Source organism: Pteronotus mesoamericanus, unplaced genomic scaffold, assembly GCF_021234165.1.
Source record: "Pteronotus mesoamericanus isolate MK-2021 breed Mesoamerican mustached bat unplaced genomic scaffold, CSHL_Meso_final contig_169, whole genome shotgun sequence".
Taxonomy (NCBI): Eukaryota; Metazoa; Chordata; class Mammalia; order Chiroptera; family Mormoopidae; genus Pteronotus; species Pteronotus mesoamericanus.
The window spans coordinates 10,449,212-10,470,795 of record NW_026555068.1 but is presented as its reverse complement, the minus strand read 5'-3'; the positions used below and the strand labels follow the sequence as shown (position 1 = coordinate 10,470,795).

Below are 21,584 nucleotides of genomic sequence, written 5' to 3'. Positions count from 1 at the left end.
ACAGCTAGCAGCTGACTTCTTAGCAGAGACACTACAAGCCAGAAGGGAATGGCAAGGAAATATTCCAAGTCATGAAAAGCAAAGGTCTGCAACCAGGACTGCTCTACCCAGCAAGGCTCTCAATTAAAATGGAAGATGAAATAAGGAGCTTCTCAGACAAAAGAAGGCTAAAAGAATACATCTCCACCAAACCAGCATTGCAAGATATGCTAAAAGGACTACCTTAAGAAGATGAAGAAACAGAGTCTCTGAATACCCAGTTCCTTTCACAGTTGACAATACTTGATATTACCAATGTTTTTCATACTTATTAATCTGATTGTGACAATGATGTGTTACTTCATTTGTTCCTTTTATATTTGTTGAAACTAAACCTGTTTTTGTATATTTCTTGACTATTTCTATTATTTTTTAAAATCTTTAAATGACTTTTTGGTATTCTTTATCTATTTTTTGATTAAATGTTTGTAGAATGTTTGCCTTAAAAAAAAAATCTATTAACCTGTTTATAGATGTGTTGCAAATACTTTCCTATTCTATTACTTGCCCTTTAACTTTTTTTATATGAACATTACTGTATAGTCTAAAATGTTTAATATAGTCATATTGTCAATACTTTATAGCTTCTGGGTTTGAATATGTTACTTCAAGGTAAGAAAAATATTATTTTGTATTTTCACCTAAAACTCCTCAGATTTTACATATTTATTTTTAACTCACCTGAATATTTCTTGTATAATGTGTGAAATAGGGCTCTATATTTGTTTTATTTCAAGTAATAGTGATCCATGCGCTTTATATATTGAATAAGCCTTATTTTCCCCATTGATTTGAAATATCAATTTAATCATATTACATTGTTAGAAAGATATATATGTTTGTTTCTAGAATGCTCATTTTATTTCATTGATCTACTTGATTATTTCTGTGCTGGTGTCATGTTGGTTTAATTGCTGAAACTTCATAATGGTTTTAAATTTTTAAAAATATTTCATAATGGATATTGACATTAAAAAATAAATAAATAAAATCAATCTGCATTTAAAAAAAAAGAAAGAAATATGGAACTCCTAACTGTTGTGACAACATGGATGGAACTGGAGAATATTATGCTAAGTGAAATAAATGAGTCGGTGAAAGAAAATTACCATATGATTTCACCTATAAGTGGGATCTATTCAACAAAATAAACTAACGAATGAAATAAACCACAGGCAAAGAAAGGTGGAGCAGACTGAAAGTGACCAGAGGGGATGGGGACAATGGTGGAAAGAAGGGGAAGGGACTAGACAAAGAACATGTATGAATGACCCATGGACATGGACAACAGAGTGGAAATTGACTGTGGGAAAGGGGGGCAGGGTCTCATGGGTGAGAAGGGCAACGAGGGAAAACATTGAGACAACTGTAATAGAATAAACATGATTTAAAAAAAGATTAAAGCAGAGAAAACAGAAACAAAAACAATCAAAAAGAATTACAGAAGCTGTCCTGGACCAGACTTGCAACTAGTTCTAGAACACTTACCAGCAGAACTGTGTTGTCTAAATGGTATCCACTAATCACATGTGACCATGAATGTTTGATATGTGGCAAGCACATCTAAGGAAACAAACTTTAAATATTATTTAATTTTAACTAATAAATTTAAACACTGATATTTGTTTTAGGACTTGAACACTTTTAAAAATGTTTGGAATAATTTGAACATGTGAATCTACTTTTTCGACAGTAAATTTTGTAAACTCTAAATACAGATCAAGTGCTTCCCATAAAAATGTAGTCTAAGTTGCAATATGCTGTAAATGTAAAGATTAAAGATTTAGTAAAAAGTAAATCATCTAATAATTTTATGTTGATGGCATTTTGAAGTATTTAAATACATTGCCTTAAATAAAGTAAAATATTCAAGTTAATATAATTTTTTGTTTTACTTTTTGAAATGTGGTTATTAAACTCTTTAAAATTACATACGGGGCTTGCATTTTACTTCATTTGGACAAAGGTGCTCTAAAGTTTAGACTACTATATGAGAAAAGAAAATGAATTTAAATCTTTTTGGAACCCCTGCATTGAAAAAAAATTTTGCAGCTAAGCCTATACTGAAACAAAGGCAGCTGTTTTCAGAGTTTTTCTTTGTGTTTGATGTTCTACATTGTAATTATAATATGGCTAGTTACAGATTTATTTTTATTTATTTTGCAGAGGATTTGGTGTGCTTCTTTTAATGTATCTTTCTGAAATTCTGGAAAATTCTTTTTCATTAGCCCTTTGAATAATGATTCTCTCTCTCTCTCTTTCCTGTTAGGAAAGCTTATTTAATGCGTTTTTCACCTTCTTCCCCCCTCTAGCTTACATGTCTTAATTATCTTTACCTCTCTCCATCTCTTCTCCTATGTGCCGAATTATGGATGATTTTTCTCAAATTTTTTTCCAATTCATTAGTTTTATTTTTGTACTGTAAAATCATTCCATGATATTTTAATTTTACTGACTGCATTGTTTATTCATGCAATTCCCTTTGATTCTTAAAACTCTGCCAATTTTTCATACTGTCTTATATTTGTCTTAGGTTTTATTTATTTTTTTATCTCTTTAAACATTTTAAACTTAATACTTTCAAAGCTTATTTCATATTGGCTTACAGTTTTTAATTTTTAGTCTGTAGTTTCTTCCATCTACTTGCACTTCCTAATGTTTTCTAATTTACTTTATCTCTTTATCTATTTATAATATTTGGTTATGAACCCAGATTTAGTGATGACCATTTTCCATGGAAGTATAGCTAGAAATCTTGTCTGTAGAAACATCTGTATAATGTGGTTTTGTTTTCATCTCTGATAAAATCTGGATCAGTCTTTAATGCGAATTCCTTGGCTTGGAATATACATATCCTTTGAGTGTATGAATTCAGGTCCCACTCCTACAAATGGCATTTGTTTGAGTTCAGACTCTTTCTGTAAATATGGTCTGGAATGGATGAAAGTTTTCTATGTCACATCCTTCAGTATCGAGTGGGGTTCTTCTAGTCTCTGTTTTACAGGTAGCTAAGTCTCTGTGACTCTTAGCTTAATGCAAGCAGTGCATCTCTGAGTCCCTATGGCCAAGACTCTTCTCTTTGCAGGCATTAGATAGTATTCCGTACCCTAGATTTTAAGGCATATTTTAGTTTCCACAACACTGTGAGGTATTTTGGTTTCAATTCATACTCACTATTGTGACTTTCAGCTCCTTTGGTTTCCAGAACCTAGAGATTTTCCTTTCTTGGATCCAAATTTGGTTATGTTTACAAAATTTTAAATTGGTATATTTTATTCAACTTTCTCCATTTGTTTTAAGTGATGGTGTTTTATGTCTACATCGTCTTAGTATTCCTTTCCAAAAGTATCTTGGTTGATGATATATATTATATTTTCAGTAATCACAATGAAGTTTTCCATGAGTTTGTTATGAGTTAATCACAAAAGTTGAAAACAAATAAACAGAATTACTCTATTATAACTATGCAAATATTATTTACTTTAGAGACATCTTGTGAGCTAAGATAGTATTTATTTCTTTTTGAATTTATAAATTGTCCCTCTGTCATCAAAAGATAATTATTCTATCATCAAGTTGGAATATAGACAGGTATAGTTATAGGTCCAAGTCTTGGTTCATGACATTTTGTTGAGAGATAATTCTTTTCTCTTTATTTACTTTTTTTCTGTTCTTTTTGTTTTGTTTGGTTTTGTCTTGTTTTTGAGATATTATAGGAAAGGCGAGTGACAGCTACAGGTATTGTGCTGACCTGAGCTGTCAAAGTCTCTCCAGGTTGCTCTCGCATGCAACTGGAGACCCCATGGCTACAACCAGCCACCACCCTTGAAAACATGCTGGAGAGATAATTCCTCATGGGTTTCTCATGGTTCTACATGCCTTAGGAAGAGAGGTGCCGATTGCCCTACTTTGGATTATTTTCTAAAGAATGAATAGTGACCGGCTTTGGGAGATAGCCATAGTTGTTGCCTGGAGCAGATGGCAGGCTTGCCTACTGCCCATCATACAAGATCAGGGTTTCCTAAGCTGTGCGTTCCTTTCTTACAATGCAGCCCACTTGTGCCAGCATCTATCTGAACCCACTGATGTCACCCTTGTGAGACTTGGGAGCAAGAGGTTCTGACACGAATATGCTGATGCTCATGCTGCTTGTGTTGCTATGAGTAATAAAGTCCTTTATCTCTGAACTAGGAGTCTCATGTTTTCTGCCAACATCCATGAACCTGTCATAGGCTAATGTGTTAGTTTGCAAGTAGGGTAAATTCTCAGATTACTCATAGTTCTTCACAGAGATTACCACAAAGTTATTCTAGGAGGCTTCTGGGAAAAAAAATAATTTTTTTAAAGGATCAGTTTTGGGCACAACTTCTCACTTTTCTCTACCTACACTTCATTATTAGCCTAAACATGAAGTCTGGAGCAGTGGTATCTACTTTGAGATCATTAGATAAAGATGAATTCTGACCTCATTTAACAAATGTCAGCAATTTACTGTCTGAACACATCTTGATAATGGTAAGAAAAAATAAAGACAAATAACCAAAAACAAATGCCCAAACCAACAAAAACCAAAAATCAAATTGTTTAAGCTATGCTTAGCTAGATCTAATATTTCTTTGACTAAAGTCTTCTATACTATTGCCATTGATCATTTTCCTAAGAAATCAATGTTTAGTATAAACATTGTATAAATATTGTGCTAGGCACTAAAATGAATAAGAAATGTTTGTTATTATCCTGCCCTTGAGGAGGATACAGCTTTTTTGAGAAAATAGCATTTGGCAAAATAAGGCAGTGCTGTAAATTTCCAGGAGTGGAAGAAGTAATAAAACTTGTTGCAAAGAAGGAAGGGGCCGTGACTGAACTTCGTGTGCGTGGAGGGCTGCCCAAACGCTGCACTGTGGGAAACCCATTTCCCCTACGATCAGATATTATGAACTGTAGTTTAATAGCAGGACTGTTTTTGTTAATGAAAATTTACAAAGACTTTCAGTATATAAAACAGGAAAACACATGGATTCCTTGAAGCATAAACCCAAGGTCAGATCACTGGACAATCCTCCCCAACCTGTCTCCACAGCCTTCCAAAGTCCACAATGCATCTCTCTGAACCCCTCAACATCACGGAATACAGTTTGACAATTATCCGGCGCGACGATTTCAGAGGATTACAGAGCTAAAGGACACGCACGCGGTAACGATCAAGCGCATCTGCTGGAGCCTCAGCGGGGCGGCTCTGCTGGCCTCAGTATCACAGGGCAGAGCCCAACCAGGCCTCCCATCCCTGGTTAACTTGCCTGACTGCTTAGTCAGACAGCAGCCTAAGCAGAACTAGCCTGTTCAGAGGGTGGGGGGAGTGCAGGGAGGTCAGATGTGAATGGATCAGTTTAAAATCCATCATCATTAACTGGAAAAACAGCTCCCAGCTCATTCCTCACTGACTCTGGGTTCGTGATGTGTCTCCATTTAGTCAGAGAAGCATGCTCTTACTTAGAAATCAGCATTTCAGCCATCATGAAAGGAAAAATGCTTTTTAGATTAGCTTCTCCTCCACTGTACCCAGAGGGGGAGGCTGTTGTGGTCATTAGCTTTTCCTGCATTAAATCTGCTCGGTCTGACTAGGCCATTTGATTTCAGGTTTATCCTAAAGCCACAGAAATTGAGTTGCTGGGTATTTACTTGGGATTAATGACCAGTTAGGAGAAGCTGTGCTTTGTACCATTAACCCGGGCTAGGTGCTAATGCTTGGAACATGCCCTGCAAGCAGGGGTCATTATTGCTATTTGGAACTGTGAATACTGCCTCAGAGGCTGCCGGCTTTATTTAAAGATGAAGCCATTTTGATTGGTTAACATGGCATATTCCGGGAGAATTAATGCTCTGTGTATAAGCCAATCTGATTGCCTGCAAACATCTCCTCTTCTCGTGCAGTTCAGCTGATAATCCACTTCTCGACATGGGGCAGCCGACTGGACACTGTAGCAGATTCTATTTTTGGCACCTAAAATCAATGCTCCTCTCTGGCAGCTTTGTCGGCTGCCTTATTATCCCCCCGCCCAGTGCTGAGCGTAGCTTCCCCTTTGTGGGAGATTAAAGTGAGTCAGGGAGTGTGATAAATGCTTTCAGTCATATCTGCTGTCATTTGAATAATACTAGGTGTCAGGAAGAAATACATCCCTATCCAGTGTAACCAACCAGGCTCTTTTGATACTTTCTCCTCAGTGCTGTAAGAAGCAGCAACTTGGAAACTACAATACTCTCCTTCCCCAAGTCCTGTTTATATTTCAGGCTGGGTTGGAGGGTCTCTCTGGAAAGATTCTTTTTTCATTTATCTAGCAAAAGCCAGGAAGTTTGTATCAGGTTGGGAATGGACATCTCTACTTACCAGAAGAGAAAGTGGCTTTATTTTGCCAGGACCTTCCAAACTTTTGGAACACTACACCACATTTTCTGGCTAAATCTCCATTTGTATGTGTTTAAATTGGCCTCGGTGAATATGCGTACTCATGCTTCAGTGTTTCTACTCATAAAGTGAAAAAACAAATGAAGGCATGTTTAAAAAGCATAATTGGATGAAGGTGTAGTATGTGAAGTCTGCCCGGAAAATTTCAAGCCATTGTTAATATAATGAGAATGGCTTGTGCAACACTGATGTAACCGGGCAGCCAAGGAGAGTGGACTGGAATGTGCATGCGTGGACAATGATGATTTTACTGTGCTAGTCAGTGGGGGTGGTATATGCCATTGATGAGCATGTGCACTGTGTGGCTGTTGCATTCAAAATGACAGTGAGTAGAGTGACAAATCTGCCTCAAATTTGGTGTTAAACTTGGATATTCTTCTACAGAAACTACTCACATGATTCAGAAGGCTGCAGCTATGGAAAACTGGTGATTGGCAGCTCCATTACAACAACATGACTGTTCATATGTCATGTCTCATGCAGAGCTTTTTTGGCAAAACATCAGATTACCCAGGTGACCCAGCTGCACTACAGGCCAGACGTGATGCCCTGCGACTACTGGCTTTTCTTAAAACTAAAGTTGCCTTTGAAAGGGAAGACAGTTGATGTGCTTCAGGAAAATATGACAGGGCAACTGGTGACAATTAAGAGAACTGTGTGAGACCCCAAGGTGCCTAATCTGAAGGGGACAGAGGCATCATGGTACAATGTTTCTTGTATTTTGTGTCTTCTTCATTAAACACCTCCATTTTTTATATTTACATGGCTGGATACCTTCTGGACAGACCTTTTATAAGGCATGAGTCCTGGGGCTCCCTTTCAAGTCACACCAGACTGTGACTACATTTATGGCTTCTTGTGTGGCCAGAGCCAGCCACAGGCAGCATTGAGACTGATGGGAAAAATATAGTAGAGAAGAAAAGTGAATGATGTAAAAGAGAGACAGGTTATATGTCCTTGTAGGAGTAGGGAAATGAGATCTTATGTGCAAATGCGGAGGGGCTGGCTTTAGGTAGAAGCATGAGCACATGATTCATAGTAACGGGGGGAAGTCAAAGTATGTGTGTGCTAATTCTTCTAGGCTTTTTTGGTCAAACACTCAAAGATTGTTTATTTTGAGTAATATATGTCCATATTATTCAAAATTTTGAGTAAATATATATAATTTTCTCTGTGAGATGTGTGTATGCACATTACAAATACACATCTATGTATATAAAATACAATGCAAAGACTGTTCATTTGGGAGATATATGTTATATACAAATATGCATGTGGTAATATTTTGTATAAGGCAAAAAACAATAACAAACAAATGAATCTTCATTTAGTGAGATTTTCTAACCCTTTAGCAATAAAAAGCCACTTAAAAAATTCCAATCTTTCAAAGGCATATTGTTAAAGCTCAATTAGTTCTTTTTTTCCTGTATCTCCCAGTATTAAATTAAAATGAAAGAGCAGTTAAGTATATTTAGGACACTTTATTTAAAGTGTTTTCCAATCAGGAAACAATGACTTTTTTTTTGAAAGAGTGAATCTTGAAGTGAGTCAGCTGCTGCTTCTTTTTCCCATGATTGAAGAGAGAGAGAATTGTATAGAAAGCGTTCAGTATGCTCTTTAGTCCGGACAAAGCTGCTATGATTAGGAGAATGAATTGCAAATGAGGAAGACAATAGGGAAGAAGGTTCTTTTATGGAAGGAGAGAGAATGAGTGCTGCAGAAAGGACTCTTAATAATTGCAGTCCATGCTCAGAAAGCACTTGAGGAGTGAATCATTTAGCAGCCATTAGAGAGAAGGGAGGCTTTGGAGAAGTCAATCTGTGAACACCAAATTGTACAGTATGGGTGCAACGTCTGTGCCCTCCCATAATGGGCCTTGCTGATAATGGGTAGAAAGCAACAAATGTAACCAGTTTATGAAGCACTTTCAATTAAGAAAAGTACAAACATGAAATGATTTTATTTTTCAATTACCTTACCCAACCATTATACGTCAAATCTTCCACCCCTCAACTCTTGCTCCGAGAACAGATCTCTTAATTCATTTTGGTCAGGTTCCATAAGGCTTCCTCATATTTCTAGTTTTTAAAAAGATGACTCATTTTAAACTTTTCTCTCATATCTCACTCAAAGCTTTCCTTGCTATCACCGTATACCAGGCTTGTAACCAGAGAGACAAGAAGCTGTTCAGGGAGACGAACATTACAGAACTGTGCCACCCTGGCTGCTTGCGGATGGTCCCATACATGGCACAACTGGTGGACTGTACGGTCATGGGCGCACCTCAGCCCCTCCTTCAGAGTGAAAAGGCTGCTTTAATTAAATGCTGTGTTGGGTGCAATTCTATGACTATGAATCAGGTACTGCGTTGGCCCTGGATGGCGGTGCTGGCTGAGACTCTGCCAGCACGAAAGGCAATCCCTTATTAGAATAATTATCTATTTTCGTGAGAATGTGTGGTGGACTCTGCCAGGTTTGAGGAGGCCCCTTGTGGCCAGTTTGCCACTGTGTGGACAGTTGATCTCCTCAAGAGATCCCAGCTTTAGCCTGTTGCTTTCAGGTTAGACATTCAGAGGTAACAGTGGCTTGCTTAGTCAACAGGGGGAGTCTCTGCTGTTTGTCTCATGCATAGCTCTATCCCAGCCACTTTGTTCCTGTGTCTGTGTGGTTATTTATTTATTTATTTTTTGTCACTTGGGATGGCAGCTGACACAGGCTGGCTAATATCAACTGACTGATTCAATTTATCTAATTGGTAATTTACTGCCTCTTCTGTGGTGTGTGCTTTCTGATGGGTGTTAAAGGGTAATGCAAACATTATAATAGTTTACACTTATGCCTATATTCCATCTACATGCTTCTATCCCAGAGCTCCTTGTCTTGTCTCACTACTCTTTTTTTAGTCTTTACCTGAGTATATGTTTATCGGTTTTAGAGAGACGGGGAAAGATGGAGAGAGAGATATCAGTTACCTTCTATATGTGCTCTGACAGGGGGTTGAACCCGCAACCTAGATATGTGACCTGACCAGGGATTGAACCTACAATCTTTTGGTGTATAGGATGACACTCCAACCAACTGAGCAACTCAGCCAGAACTCATCTCACTATTCTTTTACTTTCTAGGCCCTGCCCAGCATCTAAGACATTTGCCATTTGCCATTTGCCATTATGAGTTCACATGTATATTAACATCTGGCCCCCCTTTTTTTTCCACATAAAGTAGATTATTAGTGCACGTCCCAAACCACCCACTCAGAAGGCGTTTTCTCTTCACTGTCTTTCAAGGCTCCTCTCTTGTAAAACAGTAATGCAGCTCCCACCCATCTCATCCATTTTTGACCTGCACCTTCCAACTAAGCCTCGCCCTCTACAAACCGGTCTTGGCTTTTTTCTTTCTTCTTCAGCTCATCTTACAGGACTTCCCATGTGACCATTGTGCGAACTGAGAGAGCTGTGGTGGTGTAACTGTGATGGATGACAAGCTCCCCTATGCTTGTCTGCGCTTTCTGTTCTTCCTGGTGCTGCTTCTTTGGCCTGCGGGCCAGCTCCACTTTGTTACTTTGTGCATCAGAGACCCTCTGATGGGCTGTGTTGGATGTACATTTCACTTTGTGTTTCATGGTTAAGCAGTCCATCTCTATCAGGGTCCGAGAGCATGTCAAGAGGTGTTTTTCCAAAAGGCATGTTATTGTCCACACCACATACTTACTGTCTGACATTAGGGAAACTGGTTATCCTTTGAGGGCTGTTTTCCTCATTTTTGAAATGGGTGAATCAAATTTTTTTTCTATGTATCATAAAAGACTATTTTGAAGATTATGTTGAATTATATACTTGCAAACATATTGTAAAATAACAAAATGTTTTCCAAAGGTAAAGTGATATTCTTATGAAAATAGATGACTCCTAAGGTCACTTTTGAATGTGTTGGTTCTGAGGGTAAATATTGACTGAAAAATTATTCTTGTAGTCCACCCTTTCCACTTACTCATCCATCCATCCATTCATCCATCCATCCGTCCATCCATCCATCCATCCATTGATCCACCTATTGGTTCGTCCACTTATTCACTCATTTATTCAACAATAACTGAGCAACTCTCATGTGCTGAATGCTAGAGATGCAAAGATAAATAAAACATACTCCTGTCCTCAAAGAACTGACAATCTACTTAGAGGAATACATGTAAACAAACAAACAAACAGACATAATACAGTGGGACAGAGGTTTTGATGGGGGTAAGTCATGGCGTATGGGGAGCACACAGGTAGGGAATCTAACTCCTGTGGGAGTCAGATGATGTGACGATCCCATCCCATATGAAGGCTGGGAGAGTGAACACAGTTTGAATTCAGCTGGTCATCTTCCGAGAATCGTCCCATGATGAAAATTACCTCCTGGTTCGTGTTCTCAGATGCTGCCAATTTTCCTGCCAGGCAACATCTGCTGTAGCACCTGTAAGCCTTGAGCTAATGATTATTAATGACATGCTCTCTCTGCATCCTGGTCGATTGCAGGAGAAACAACAGCAACAACCTCTCCACATACTTTGTGTCTTGGCCACTAGGAAGGGACCCATGTGTCTTAGTGCAGTGCTGCTGGGGATCAGCCTATTGATTTCAGGTCATTTCTGCCTGCAGCAAGCAATGCTCTTCTTTTCACATGATTTCTCTTCCTTGAATATTTGTTTTGTATCTTTGGATTTTAAGCTCTCTCAGTGAAAGAGCTTGTTTTTCCTATTTATATTTGTTTTCTTCATGTTATCCATTAAAAACAACACCAGCAACAATGAAAGAATAGTCCCACATGTACTCGCTATTCAATGTATTTGGATGTGGACAGTGGGCATGAAACAGATGTTATGGATTCACTGACCAGAACAGTTCCTACATTATCCTCTTTTGTATGAGAAATAAGGACTCACCTAACACTGCCATAACAGATAGATATATGGCGCATATATATATATGGATAGGGATGTAAGGTACTTTTTCTGGAGTCAGTTAGAACTCGACTGAAATCCCAGATTTACTATTTTCTAGTTGTATGAACTTGGACATGATGCTTATTTCTGCAAGCCTTAGTTTCCTTCTGTAATCCTACTTCCACAGAATGTTTAGGAGGATTAAATGAGATTATGCACATAAAAAACACTTAATCACAGTGCAGGCATGTGGTAGGAGCAAGATAAATGAAAATATTACAGCTATTGTTGCTATTGCTATTGTCCTGATTTCCCACCTGCTGTTCTCTTCCTTTGGGGTTATGACTAGTTTTAAATGGAAGATTCCAAAAGGCAGAAGAGGAGTTGCTGGGGAAATTATCCCCTTGGCATTATTTTCACTATGGGAGAAGGTTAAACTCTTTATTCTCTAAGACAAACACTTTTATAGGTGACCCATTTATAGGTTTGAAGTGTACTGAACAAATACTGTGGGACCATTTTCCATATATGTTGTTGTCACCCTTTTGAATAGTGTTTTGTTTATCAGTGCTAATTCTTGGATTAAGGATCAGTCCTTCGATCTCTTGCTGAGTATTATTACCCTCCTTTACCTGACTGTTAAGTGGATTCATCCACCCAACTTGAGTGTCATATGGTCCTTCCTCCCCTGGTGACAAAAGACAATTCTTAAAGTCAGTACTGAGGTGTACTCCCGAGAATAAGTTGCTGAACACTTATTTAAGGAACTAGGCTGTGCTCTACCTGGGGAACATGCCTTCCTTCCTTCCTGAAAAGCAGTTTTTACATGTAATTGGGCCTTTTGAATTTTGAGTGTACAGGATTGTTAACCCACACTATTTTATTTCCTTGCTTAAGAGAGTATTTCGGGCAGTGCCACCATTTTCTTTCTATTGCTTATCTCTCCTTGCTTTATTTACATTGCTCCTCATTATAACTCAACAAAAACATCAATAACAGTTACATAGTAATAATAGCCGACAGGTAAGTTTTACTTGCAGCATGCCAGGCCCTAGCCTAAATGTTTCATGGATTATCACAGCATCTTGGCATCTGCATTGTACAGAAGGGAAACTGAGGCTTCAAGAGGCTGAGAGTTCCTAAATCATGCAGCTAGGAAGTAGTGGAGGCACATGCCTCATTGGGAAGCTCAGCACTAGAGTCTCCAGTCTTTACCACTGGGCACTATTGTTTTCCATCATAGTGTTTTAGAGCGAACAAAGTTTCCTCCATGCGGAAGGAAGTGTGGAATCACTTACTCCTCATAGCCAGCTTGTGATGCAGGTATTAATATTTTTCCATTTTATAGGTGAGGAAACTGGGTTTTAGAAAAGTTTTGCAATGTACTCAAAGTTTCACACCTAGTAAGTAGCCACCCAACTGGAACTTGGAACAAAGGTTTCTAACTAGGAACCTAGTTAGGCTGCGCTGTAATTCTAAGTGTTTCTGGAGACCTGAGTAACAATAAATAGTCTCTTCATGTAGCACATTTGTGTGGTTTGGCAGAAGACGTCAAACAGGAAATTAACATAGCAACTGCTCATTTAAGAAGCGTTTGAATCTTGAGCCTATTTGCTGTCTTATTGTAGTTTTGTCATAGTGAAATAAAAAGACAACAGGTAGGCGTTGAAAATGCTTCCTGACAACCCTGTTCTCTGAGGCCTGATTTTTCTTTCTTTCTTTCTTTTTTTCTGTTTTTCCCTTCACAGAGGAAGAAAAGCTAATTGAAATTCTTGCCCTGGTCTTATGAACTATGAGTCAGAAAAAAGGAAGCACTTAATCACTTAAGGCAATGATCATCTTTTCAAGCAGGCAGAAGGGAATAGGATGGAGGTGGGGGTGCAGACGAGAGAAGCAACTGCAAGATATCTTATTGGAAACTCTTTGAAAACATCACTCCTTGATCTTTGCAGTGGTTTTGGAACCCTCCTGTGTAGTTCAATATGTTCCTTTCCCATACACTAGCCAATAAAGAGGAAGCTAACTGACTGTAGTGTTGCATCAGCTTCAGTGTCAGAAGACACAGCCATGGGTGACTGTGTTGATTAGGGAGGGCCAGATCTTTCAACTGGGCCGATGGACAATGACCTGTATGGGGTACCTGGATTCCCTTTATTCTGTTTAAGAGGCCAGGTTTCTCTCCACCTATTCTTGTCCTCTGTAGTAAGGCTCCAAAGTCATGATTTATGACAAAACTTACATGCAGTCATAAAGTGCTCTAGAAGAATCTTTTACATTTCCCATGAAGAATACACTATGAGTTTATGCGTGTTGCACTGCCAGTTTTTCCCTTCAGCATTTAAAGAAGTTTCTGTTCCATTGGCTTTTATACCAGAGGAAGTATCTGGCTTGTGTTTAGAACCATGTGGTCTAAACCTATTTTTTAAAAATATTATTTTTATATGACCTTGCATATTTGAATTTGCAAAAGCTAAATGTCATTGCATTGTACCTATGCCATATGGCACCTGTATATGTGCCATATGCTGAAGATAACAGATACTAGTTCCTTGAGTTAGTCTGTGATTAAGGCCCTGCGTGCTGCCAAGGATGTCACACAGTCGGGAGGGGTTTGCACCCAGGAACATTTCACAATTTGGACAGCTCTTATGTTAGAATCCTCTGAGCTTTTTTTTTTCTGTCTATTAGGTAAAAGAATGTCATTTTCTGTCATTAACTGTTGAGTCATGTTACTCTGCCTAGTGACAGTTCTCTCAAAGTTGTTTGTTATTTATCTATGATGAGAGAATGGCATTCCTCTGTTTTTTGTGTTTGTATATGAGACAGTATTCATTGATCTCTGTGTGTGCAAAGTCTTAAAATATATGTCAAATATTAAAGAAAAAAAATCATTGCATCTTTAGAGAGAACATCTGAAAGGAAAAAAAGAGACCCAACTAACTGTATTAGGCTGTACTAAATTAATTTTATAAACACAAAGGAAAAGATGAATAAACAGGGAAGATGAAATTTAAGTAATCTTTATGGCTGTTAGTGCTTACTGGTAAGTAAAGATTATGACTCTCTTGAATGTTGTAGGGGGAATTCAATTAAGGTATTGAGTTGATATGTATGACAATGACATATCAGTTTGTAACATATGGCAAGGAAAATGGCTAATGAAAAGAAGGCACTGCACATTGGATGCTTTTCTGTAGTCTCCAGAATTTGGACAGCCAGGATGTTTGTAGCATACGTGAAAACATCACACTCCCCCGGAACCTTTTGTTTTCAAAGGTGGTCTGCTTTTTTTAAGTGATATGTATGGAAGTGCACAAGTTTTGATGGTATGTTGCTCATCCAGGTCATCAGATATTGTATTACCTCTCAGATACTGTATTACCTTTAAGGAGTGACTTAAGTATCCTGCTAACTCATCAAGGGAGTGGACCAGTCCACCAACATATGCTCTACTTTTCCAGATTCAAGGATATATATCTGATCCATTCTCTCTTAAGATCTAACAAATATCCCAGTGATTCAGACAACCTTAAGAAAATATCTTAACTTTTAGACAAATTTCTTCATTTTATATGTATATAAAATAGTCAGGAAAAGCACTTGCCTATGGTCACATAGATAATTTGCTAAAGTCTGTCTTCCAGGCTCTGCTTAACTACTAATTTAATAGAAAAATAAGACTAAAATTAAAAAAATAAATTTGGAAACAATTTTCTGAAATTTTTGACCGAACACATTGATCTGGTCAATTATGAACTTGCCGAGTTTCCACCTTCCTTACAGCTAGGAAGGAAACCGACTGGCATTTACTTTAGAAATGAGAGTCATCTTTGAGTAAAATAGCATTAAAGTTCATTCTTTTTTATTAAAGCAACAAGAACATAACTCCTGAAGGTCAGAGAGGTCAGCTATAGTGCATCAACCCAAAGAAATGCCAGGAAGGGATTATTTTATTCTAACTTGAAATTCTTTCAGTGTTAGTTAGAGGGCATGAGTCGCTACTAAATCATCTTCTAGGAAGGTTTTGAATGTGAAGAAAGCACCAGGAGCTGTGGCAGTTTAAAGTATATCCACAAATTCTTTGGCATTTTTTTTGTTCAAAAGGCGGAGCCTAATTGTCCTACCTTGTGAGCTGAAATTTGCCTTCTCTTATTTCTAATAAATAAGAGAAGGCAAAAGTAGTGATGTGTGATTTTGGAGTCTAGCTTATAAAAAGAACTGCGACTTTCTCCCGGACCCCTCTCTTGTATTGTTCAGTCTGGGTGAAGTTAGCTCCTGTATTGTGAGGATACACTGGTGCCACTCAGAGGGAACAGTGTAGGGAGGAAGTGAAGTCTCCTGCTTAGAGCCAGCAAGGATTGAAGGCATCTGGCCAGTAGCCATAAGTCTGCCATCCTGGAAGCAGATCCTTCAGCTACAGTCAAGTCATAAAGTGACAGCAGACTATCCTGATATCCCAACTTATGCCAGAACCACCCAGCTGAGTCCAAGTTAGTCAAGTCCACGGGTTTTCCAAAACTTTCTTAGTTTAAACAGTGAAAGTCCCATGTCCCAGGAATACCCTGAGTCCCAGGCAAACCAGAATGGTTTGTCATCCTTATCTTCCTTGAATTCATGATCCATAGAAACTGTGAAATAATAACTCCTAATTTAAGCCACAAAATGTTGGGTTAATTGGTTACCCAGCAATAGATACTCATACTGGAGCCATTGTTTATTACTGGTTGTGGCTGAAGCATCAAAATGCAGAAACAAAGGTTTATCTCAGACATTTACCAACCTTGAATTTATTCGAACTCTTGTCTTCATAATTTAACAAACAACTGGTTAAAAACCCAGTCATTACCCACTGTCTTATCCTGTAATGACCATTTGAATGAATTTCTTTTTCTTTCTCCTCTAAGTTTTATGTTTATTTAGACATCTGGTGGAAATGTATCACAGTTCTAAATGTACTCAACACGTTGAATTCAGACTACCTGTCTTAGGTTCATCTGGAGAATTTGTTAAAAATGCATATTCCTGGCTCCATTTCAGACCCACTGAATCTGAATTTGTGGGAGTTGAGATCGGAATTGTGTGTGCTTATTAGACTTTGCAGGTAGTCCTTAGACTCCGATTTAAGAGAAGGGATTAGACAAAGATCCTGCTATTAACCACCAACTTTCAAGCTGATAGAAATAATACTTTGACTCTAATATGTTATGAAAGAGCTGTTATTGATAGCAAAATTACAATTACCCTTGGCTTCAATCTTAATTTCACTGGGGGAAAGAGAGGAATGTGCGCTGCCAGAGCAGATGGATGAGTTCAATGATTGCTTTCAGAAGATGGGTAATAGGTCAGCAAACATGCTGTGGACTCATTTTGGGCAATGCCTGGTTTTGTCCGGTGATGGGAGCAGAGGAAAACAATTCAGGGTCCACTGGCTGAGAGGCCTTGATGCATCTTTTCCCTACATTGTGAAGTCACACAGAAAGACATCAGAAGGCCCAACTAATCTGTTACAGATCCAAGCAATTATAACTGGAGTCAGGCCGCTTTTGAAGGAAGATGAGCGAAAGGAAGACAAATTGAGTAGGCTCAGAAGAGCCAAAATTAGAAAAGCGATTGCAGCTCCAGAATAATGACAAATATGAATAATAAACACGCCCTCTTCCTAGTGTACACATCTCTGCTAATGAAACACTCTACAGATTGTACAAATAACATGTCCATCATGAAAGAGGAGATTAAACCAAAGTGAAATAATTAGGGAAAGCAACTCTTCCCAGGAAGGGAGTAATACAGCAGAAGCAACAGATGGAAGCTAATGCAAGAAAAGGGAGGCTGTGAGATGCTTCTTGTGCTAATATAAACAAAGAACAGCAGGTCAAGGAGGTAGAACATAGCAGTAAGAAAATGAATATCAAATAGCATATTTCTCTCTCTTTTTGGTGCACATGTTTAGTTAGCAGAGATTCGATTAGTGTCAATTCAATTAAGTTTAATTCAACTCAATTCAACATTATTAATGCCAATGCACCCCGCTGAGGCACTAAGGTTATCCAGGAATGAGTATGAGAAGATTCATATACTCAAGCAGCTTACCATCTAGGGGGCGGGAGTGGGGGTAAGCGAACAGACATATTGACAGCTAGTGTGATCATTTTAACAGTCTCAGCTAGAAGACATACATCATATCCTCCTCTGTATCCTGAGGGTATTTCCTGTGTCCCCCTGGGTGTATGAAAGATAAAACAATCTGTAGGACTTACACAATTCAGACAATCCAGGCAATTGTGTTGTTACCTCAGATTTTCTAAGTTGCTGCTTTTTTATCTCTCTGAAAGAATATATCAAAGGAGTTTATTTAGTGGAAGCTATCTAGAGAAAATATTCCTTCCTGACACCTATTATTTAAATTATAGCAGATATTTATAAGTATATAGATTTCTTTAGTCCTCCTAATAATTACATGAAGTAGCTATTATTATCCACATTTTTGAGATGATAAAAAGAGGTGAGATAATTTAAACTAAGCATGTTGCCCAATGTCACCCAGCCAGCAAGGCATAAATCTGTCACTGTAACCCAGGTCTTCCTAATGTCTTAGCATGCTTTCACTTAAAATGCCCTTATGTTGCCTCTTAAGATAGCATGGGAGGAAAATGCAATAAGTGCTAAGTAAATGTACAAATAAAATATAGGCATCCAAACAAAGATGCATTTTTTTCTGACATGGGGTTAGATAATCCAAAGGAATAGTGGCAACTGAATTGGGTCTTGAAAGATGAGAAGGATTTTAATAAAGAATTGAGAATTGAAGGAGCAGCAGGAGTCAAAACATCAGGACACACAGTTCAGGGTGCATTTTGAAATTGATTAGGACATCAGGCAGCCAGCATTATGCAGAGAGGAGTACGACTAGAATGATAATTTGCAACTAGATATTTAAAAATCCATAAGAACTTGGGATTTCATTTGGGAGGCAATGAGGAAGCCATACAGTTTTTAGGAAGGAAATGAACTAACCCGATTTATATGTTTGGCTGATAAAGATGGAAATATGGTGCTCAAGGGAGGCAAATGTTTAGAATTTGTGAGGTTAATTGGGACGCTATTGAATTAGTCTAGGTTGAAACAAAAACAAACAAACAAACAAAATACAGTCAAGAGCATGAGTATTGCAGAGAATAGCATTATCGGGATCTGCTGAGGACCCATATGCAGCAGATCAGGATGAGAAAGCTGATAAAGAGAAGTCCAAAATTTGCAGATGTGATTAGGATATAATGGCATTATTAGCCAGAGACCCAGAAGAGGAGACTGTTATAGGAAGGGGCTGAGGAAAACTTCAGGTTTACTAAAATAAAGTTTTAGAAATGCATGAAAAACTTGTTCTGGAGCTCACGAGAGAGATTAAGTCTTGTGATATGGATGGGAGCATTTAAGCTTGTTGGGTAATTTGGAAGATTATCTCTACTTCATCTGTAGGAAACTGGAGGACAAAGTAGGAACATTCACTTTCCTATGATTATATAGCATCTAAGTTAAAAACAATTAATTTCCACCAACATTTAATTAGGAAAAGACACAGTCAGAGGCCACTACGAGCCTTCAGTCCAAGGAGGAGACAATCAATAATTCAAATTTTGTAACTATTCTGCAAATTCCTATGGGTGTCTCCTGAAATAGAGACTATTTACCCACAAGGTGCCCTAGCAAAAATGTGACATCAAGCAGAACGGGAATCTGAGAGTCCCACGAGATTAGGTGGCTCTAATTTGAATCAATCCTAAGTAGAAACAGCATGTATCACAATTGAGAAATATGTCTTTTCTCTCCAATATTAAAAGGAGGATTTTGCAACTCTCATTTTGGAAATCAATTATGTTTTATGTCACATGTATGGCATATTATCACATTATTTTAGAAACACTGGGAATAATATATTAGCTAGTATGCCATAATGCTATGAGTAAAATTATTATAATTATTTAAAATCTTTTTCATAGAGTTTAAATGGACAAATGTTATTTTATAGTGAAAGCTATAGTTCTTTCAAGATGTTGGCAGTATGCCTTCAGATTTTAGTTCCTGAAGTTTAGGAGCACATAACTGTGATTTATTTATTTTGACCATTCATTTGCCACAGGAAATTTTAGAGATTAGGAAAGTTGTTGAGAGGCAGAGCTACTCATGCATAACCCAGTGTTTGTGCATACCAGGTAAGCAAAGTGGGGTTGTGGCTGAGTCGAGTGGTGGGCTGGGACAGGGAAAATCTGTTTGCATTCACTGACTTTAGGAAAGATGGCACCTACGATAGAGAGAACACTAAGGAAAGAGGAAGCCAAGATGTTTACCTGAAGACAAGATTGGGGGTGGGGTTTCATAAACAGGCACATACAACTTCAACCACCTGGCGAAAGTAGTTTAAAAAAATATTTTTATTCGGTTACTACTATGTAGGGTTTGTTAGGTTTTATATAACATTGAATTTTCAAAATCTTGGAATATAATTGTTATTACTTCAATATTGGAGAGTAATTTCCTAAAACTTACAAAATTTACTTTTCTTAAGGCTCTATATCTAGAAGGTTCCAAAGTCATGATTTAATCTCTAGACTATAATTGTAAAGTCCAAAAACGTTCCATTCTGCACTGCTGACTCCTTTACCTGCTTGTATGCTTTGGGCGCAAGACAAAGAAATGGATCAGGAAGGAGCATATGATGGACGACTTGGCCACGAGAGGCCTAGTAGAAGGGCCAAGGTGGTTTCTGTGACATCTGAAGAGAGGCTTGCTCCCTGTCTGCAAAGGCCATAATGGTAACCCTCAAAAGTGCAACAAGCAACGTTGCCTGGGGGTGCCACAGGACCAGCCAGGACACCACATGCAGAATGAAGGCTAGACATAGGTTTGAGGAGGGAGAGGAAGTTCTGTGATTCCTGAAGGTTTAGAAACACGAATATACCTGAGCTAAGACAGACTGTGGGCAGACCGATTATGAATGCTCTTAGTTCTATTTTGTAATGATGAATTATATTTTGTAAAATTTGTAACTAAAAACATTTTCCCTCATTTGTAAATCCATCCATTTCTCCTACCTTTTGGGGTACCATTCTATTTATTAGCCAGGTTTCAACACAAAGTTATATGATCAGATGTACAAGTAGCTTGTGGGGTTTTAAAAGGGTAAAAAAAAGAGTCTTGTCAAGCCTCAATTGCCGTAACAGGACATTACAAATACCAACTTCACGTGTCCTTCTATGGACTGGCATGGTGATGACAGATCTGAGACAGGTTTCTTAGTCCAGGGAGACAACTGACTTCGGGAAATAGGAAAAAACCGGAGAAAGCTCTACATGTGGCTCCTTTCCTCTGTAGCCATCGTTTTATATATTTTATTCATTTATTGATTCAACAAATATTTATGTAGCATTATCTGTGTCCCAGAAACTATCCCTGTATCCCAGGAAAACATCAATGAACAATTCAGAAAATGCCCTTGTGTTCATGGCATTTCCATTTTTGTGACTGGGTAGGCAGGGGATAGGCAATAAACAGACATATGAAGATGAGATAAATTTTAGCATAAATACTTTGAAGAAAAATAAAGAAGAGTAAAGATGGAGTCAGAGAACAACTAGCTCGAAATGCCTGAAGGAACAAAGTGAAGGTCAAGGTTAAGCTAGGATAATTAGGCAAGATTTCTTTGAGGATGTGGCAACTGCTATGGGAGCAGGTACTCTGGGCGGAAAAGGAAGAAGAGGCAGAAGGGAGAGAGTGAGTCTGCTTTAGGAAGGGAAGGGGGTGGTGTTACAGGGCTATGTTTTTGCAACAATTTATACAGGAAATACAATGAAGATATGTGCCCAATGTGTTTTGATCTCAGTGTTTCCCCTCCACCCCCAACTCACAACAAACAAAGCCAGGTGAATTTAGTAGCATATTTCTTTCACCCTAATATATCCCTTCCCCAACTCTTCCGTCATTTCCTCCCAGAAGGATGTATTATCAGGAAGAAGTTAATTTAACTAGAAAAGCTGAAACTGACAGTGTGGAACCTTGATTCTCTTGCAAATGCAGACCTGATTATTACAAAATCCGCCTATGACAGGTCTAATATGTCTCTCTTTACCGGGAAATTATCATTCATCCTGAAAGGTGTGA

The 21,584-nt window shown here is 38.2% G+C and overlaps 1 non-coding gene across 1 annotated transcript; it reads right to left on the bottom strand.

Moving 5' to 3' along the window:
- Nucleotides 1-3,747: 3,747 nt before the first annotated feature.
- LOC129064931 (small nucleolar RNA SNORA44) lies at nucleotides 3,748-3,878 on the bottom strand. Its single transcript, XR_008528542.1, has one exon. It is a non-coding gene; the product is annotated as a small nucleolar RNA SNORA44 (small nucleolar RNA).
- Between the last annotated feature and the right edge of the window lie 17,706 nt (nucleotides 3,879-21,584).